Consider the following 6000-nt stretch of genomic DNA (forward strand, 5'->3'; position numbering starts at 1 on the left):
TGTCACATTATAAAATGATATGAAGCCTTAGTTAAATTGTTGAATTTTCTTAACACATGTGTATATTTAATTCATTAAAATAAAAATAAAATCTATGCAATTGGCAACAGTATGGAAGAAAAAATTTTAACATCCATATGTAGACCCAAATTCAGATCTTTTTAAACATCTCTCATTTCCTTCTCTAACATTTATCATAATCAGTCTATATTTTGTAATGTTTCTCAATTTTAACAGTATAAAAAATTAAATTTTAATTTTTAATTTGGGACTATATTTTTTTAAAAAGGTCTCACTATTAATTTGAAAAAGAGTAAACAACATACATAGTATATTCAAGTACATGTCACCTAAGAAGGTGTTAAGACATAGTCATTCTAATATTGTAACCAGATTATATTTCTTCCATATTTATGAAGTTTTATGGGTAAAAGCTAGTGCATATAACACAGCTCAAATGATTTCCATTTTTTCCTTTGTTAAACAGAAAAAACAAAATCTAATCATTTATCTTTCTGAGAAGATTTATACCGATTTTAATACAATTTGAAAATAGTAAAAGCTTTTTATCAGAAAAGAAAAATATTGGTGGTGTGCTAGAAACCTATCTGTAATGCTGAGAAGATAAGAGGAAGAGTAGAAAATAATATGTAAACATAAACTGTTCCAAAAACAATGGAGGCATTAATTTATTAAAACATTCTGTAGAAACATTATAAAGAGTTAGAACTGAAAGAAATGAAACATTATAGAACAATATAGTAGCTGACAATATCAAATTCATCCCCAAACTAGATATAATGGAGTGTCAGGAAATTGCCACTTGCTAGCCTATGTGATTTGTCTGAAAAAAGACAAGAGGAAAACACAGGTATTCTTATTTCCTGAGCAGTACCCTTGGCTTTCTAACCATGTCCTCATTGTCCTGTACAAAACATTTCTCTGACCAAATACACTGTGTTTCTAATGGATTTGATCCAATGTGGCTCACAGCACCACCACAGAAGGCTTGTCCTATGATGTCTCTACATCGCTGCACCAGGGTCTCATAACTCTATCCAGTCTTGATGGGCTCAAGTGCTCCTCAAGTTAATCTTGTCCCCTAATCATGTGTTCAACATCTGCAAACTATAATGCATTCAACTTCATGAAACATAGAATCTCATTGCACTTAGGAGCCTCAGGAGTATATGGTACAAATTTTCTGTTTTAGAAATTAATAAACTAAGACTTTCATGGGTAGAGGAACATGTCACAAAGGTAATAAAAATGATGAAGATGATTTAGCAAAATGATAATGTTAATGATGGTGGATGTTTAACAAATGTTTACTGTATAAGAAACCATACTAAGTATCAAATTACTTAATCCCCAGAACAAGCTTATGATAAAATGAGTTTATTAGTTTCATTACACAATGAGAAATATTTAAAAACTTAGTGGCCAAGTTAGAATTCAGGTCTCTAGTATGACCAGATCTCTAGTTAGAATTCAGATTTCTAGTTGTCTACCTATCTGGTCTTAACACAGAGTTCACAATTCTAAGTACACAAGTATATGATATAATTAGTATTTCAATCTCTTTCCAATGAAACAGAAATTAAGTGAGAAATTTCCCTCTTAATAGTCATATGTTTTTCTTATTCTGCATTCTTGAATTTTCTCAGATTTTCCATGTTTGGAAGAAGATACTTGACATTCACAGCATATTGGGAATCAGAATTCATTATTCAGAATACACATGATGTGTTACTTATTATCAATGACTCATATTTTACCACAAAATGAACAGACTGTACAATAATAATCATTTTAATTAAATATGGGCATTTAATTATCAGTAGGTATCTTGGGGAAAACAAAGGGAGATAATAACACAGTCTTGGATTTTTTTTCTGCTTTACAAACTACCTCATGAATGCAACCCTGCAGCAAATAGTAAACTTGTTGACTAGGAAGAGAAAAAAATCAATGAAACCCTTAAAAAGCACAGAGTTTATTGGAAAAGAAAATAAATGAAGTGTATTCCTAAAGACAACTCTATAGATATTTAGTATGCCTCTACTACAATGTGTCATATAATTATTTTTAAAATTATTAAGCATATACCTAGTCCTTAATTTTAGTAGAGAATATGTTAGTCATTTTTATAGTCCTTTTAGTTCTCTGTCTGAATTCCAATTTACATGTTGATAAGAAGAAATGCCAATTAATTTCAAAATAACTATAATTCTCTCTCATTTAAAATATACATTGGGCACATTTTTTGTACCTGACAGTTATGCTACAATTCTTGCATTTCCCTTGCAGTGAAATACATGTTAAATGCTGATATTTGTAAAAAACAAAAACAAAAACAACAAAAAAAAAGAAACAATCTTAATATCCACCTTGTATGGAAGGGCAATGCAACAGGATTTTGTTGCAGATTATTCTGAATTCACATATATGTTTGGGAGCTGGATAAGAAAGTACAAGCATTTTTACAAGCATTATTTGCATTCTTGCATTGTAGTTGTTGCCATTTATGCTAATATTCCTATGTACATATATGAACCATGTGCTTAAAACTTCTTCAAATTTCTTGAATAATTCTAATCTTTTAAAAATATTTCAACAAGAATACAAATGTACAGAAAGAGAACCCATTAGAAATGAAAACTAAATAATCACATTTAAAATGATATTCTGAGAAGTGTTATTCATTTACCTTACACCATCATCTTCTAAGGCTAAGAAATTTGTTTTTGAAAATAATGCATGCATCTACTGAAGGGCACCTAGGTTGGCTCCATAGCTTGGCTATTATGAATTGTGCTGCTGTAAACATTAATGTGGCTGCAGGATGATAGTAGGCTGATTTTAAATCCTTTGGATATATACCATGGAGTAGGATAACTAGGTCAAATCGTATTTCCATTCCTAGATTTTTCAGGAACCTACCTACTGTTTTCCAGAATGACTGAACCAATTTGCAGACCCACCAACAATGTATGAGTATACCCTAGGTGCCTTTTAACCGATGAATGGGTAAAGAAAATATGGTGTATAATACACAATGGAATCTCACTTGGCCATAAAGAAGAATGACTTTACAAAATTTTTTGGTAAATGGATGGAACTGGAGAATATCGTTCTAAGTAAAATAAGTAAGTCCTAAAAAGTCAGAGGTTGCATGTTTTCTCTGATATGTGGAAACTCATGAGGTGTTGGGGGTGGGTTGGTAAAAAAAAAAAAAACATAGAAGAAAGATCAGTGGATCACTCCATTGTCTACCAATGAGGAATGAAGAGAAGGGAAAAGGAATGGGATAGGGAAAGACAGTAGTGTGAATCTGACCTAACGTTCCTATGTACATGTATAAGTATACCACAGTGACTCTCATGATCATGCACATCTACAAGATAATAGTTTAAAAAAAAACTATAAGAGCAAAAAGATCAGTAGAGTAGGGGGGCAAGGGAACAGGAGGTGGGAAGAAGGAATGGGAAGAAGAAGTAAGGGGGACTGAATTAGAACAAATTATAGCCCATACTTTTATAATTATGTCAAAATAAATTATATTGTCATATATAACTAAAAAGAACCAATAATTTTTTAAAATGATACATGTAGACATCATTAAGAAGTTATGATTTAATAATGATTATTTCCTAAAGAAACACATATACTTTTTAAAATTTGAGATTGAATATTCTTTGAATATTCTTCAATAATTATGTCATCTTCTACTAGTGTTTTTTATAGAATGCCACTTTATTTTAAAACCTTAAATTATACTTTGGTTAAGACTGTGAAAGAAAATATGCTGGGAGAATGGGAGAAGCAATTATTTTCTTAACTACCAGAAGTTTTGAAGGTTTCACAAACCTCTTATGCTTTATCCTAGGAAAGCAGTACTTTTTTTTAACTCAAAAATTACACATTCTGAATGTCATATAAGAGGGATAGATGTCAAACATCACTCAACCTTAGAGAACAGTGAATACAAACTATTGTAAATGGAAAGAGATGCTATTACGAGAATAAAGGAAGCCAGTGTAATTTGTTTCTTTATATGAGGTATAACAGCAGAGCAGCTCACTTAAACATGGCTGTATGAGCTGTTTTTCTGCTGGGCTATGACAGTGAGGGTATGTCACAGCCAGTCTTGTTCTTTGTTTCTTTGCAATAGTGGAAATGGAATCTAAGGCCTGGCGCACACTAAGCAAGCACTCTAATACTGAGCTACATTCCAGACCCACCCCTAGTCCTTTTGTTTAGACTTACTTCCAGATTTGGTCTAATTTAAAGCCACATTTCCATTGTGCAGAAACATGGGTGCCATTGTGACACTTCCTTCATTGCATACAGTAGAGCATAGTCCCTAGTGTTTATTACAGTGTCACTAAGTCATGAAGACAAACAAAAGTTTGGCATCCTGTATGTAAGTTAAAGACTGTCACATATTCCAGAGAAAAGTAGACATTAGTAAGAAACAACATTCAAACAGTTAATATTCAGCAGACTTGAACACCTTGAGATCATAAAAAAAATGTAACACCAAATTAAGTCCAATAGGTAGAATTATACGCCTGACTTTAAAGATGCCAGTAACTTAGTAGATGTTTGCATTTTACACTTTTGGATGTAAATTGTAAGTAAAATGGATTTATTAATGAAAAAATGCAAAATTTATAGAAAACAATTAGGTTCCTATACTGTTGTAATCATGAATGAGTTAGAAAACAGAAGTCAAGAATTTCAGAATCACAACAAATTCTTCCACTATTCTGTGACTTTAGTTAGGATATTCATAATGACTCAGTTATTTCCATACAAAACAGAGAGTTTTTACACTCTATCTTGATAGGGTTATTATGAAAACTAATTATTTAATGTTTGTACAGGACTTGCCATTTTTATGGTACATTACATCTGCAAAGAAGTATTGCCATTAGTCACTATGTAAGGAATTGCCAAATTTTTCAGCTGCCAGTACAAATGGAAAGGAGGACAAAGAATCCTATTGATGAGGGTTTCTAAGTGCCAGAGCAAAAGTCACATTCAGGAGTAGCCCAGCAGGGTTAAAAAAACACAGACAAAATGAGATATCTGAGCTATGGGACCCTGATTAGGAGCAGGACAGGCATGCATTCTTTCTTTTACATTTAGCACCCTGCCCTGAGAGAGTCCTGAATCAAAAGACTATACTTCTGTATTTATTGCCCAGCTCTTTGTATCTGAAGGTCAGGTCCATGAGAACAGGGTTGTCTTTATCACCTCTGTATCTCCAGTACCCTGAACAATGTCCAAGACACAGCATACATCAGAGAAAGCTTAAAATACAGTTTCTACATGTTGGGTACTGGGTATGAATCGTGGCTTAACTTGGCACAAGTCCTATGCTCGTGGTCCTTGAGGTCTGTACTGTGGGGGTAAACAGACAATATTCAAGTTAACCCAAGCACAAAGACAGGATTACGATACATGCCATGAAGGAAAAGGATAAGAATTATAAGAAACATAATTTCGATAGGAAGTAAGGCACCCTGAGGAAGGAACAACTAAGCTGAAGCCTGAGAAATGGGGAAAACATCCCAAGGAAGCACACTGCAGGCAAAGCAAATAATCTGGTTTGAGGAGATACACTCAAGGGAATTTTAAAGATGTCGACCCTATGTAGTGAGTCAGGTGGAGAGCAATGTGTGTAACATGAGTTTGACAGAGAAGGTAGAGCCCACACTGAAGTCTTAAGCAAAGTGATTTTAAGATGGAATTATATTTAAATGCTTGTCCTGGCTGTCCTGTGAATGAAATGAAGAGGGAAGCAAGAATGGAAGGAGATGCCATTTTACTTCCACAATGGAGGAGAAGGGAGTATCCAAATCTAACGGTTCTTCAGAAAAGGCTGGAAAGTCACCAGTAAGAAACAACAACAAGGTAAACTGTGAAACAGCTCATACCAAGTGTCAGTGCTGTTCCAAGGGATGTATGAGTACTAACTCCTTTAATGTTCAT

At 33.3% G+C, this 6000-nt stretch overlaps 1 pseudogene; it reads right to left on the minus strand.

The window, feature by feature from the left end:
* Positions 1–6000, minus strand: part of LOC144252700 (roundabout homolog 1-like) — a 145775-nt pseudogene extending 139775 nt beyond the window's left edge.

The sequence above is a fragment of the Urocitellus parryii genome, unplaced genomic scaffold, assembly GCF_045843805.1.
Source record: "Urocitellus parryii isolate mUroPar1 unplaced genomic scaffold, mUroPar1.hap1 Scaffold_53, whole genome shotgun sequence".
NCBI classification, from domain to species: domain Eukaryota; kingdom Metazoa; phylum Chordata; class Mammalia; order Rodentia; family Sciuridae; genus Urocitellus; species Urocitellus parryii.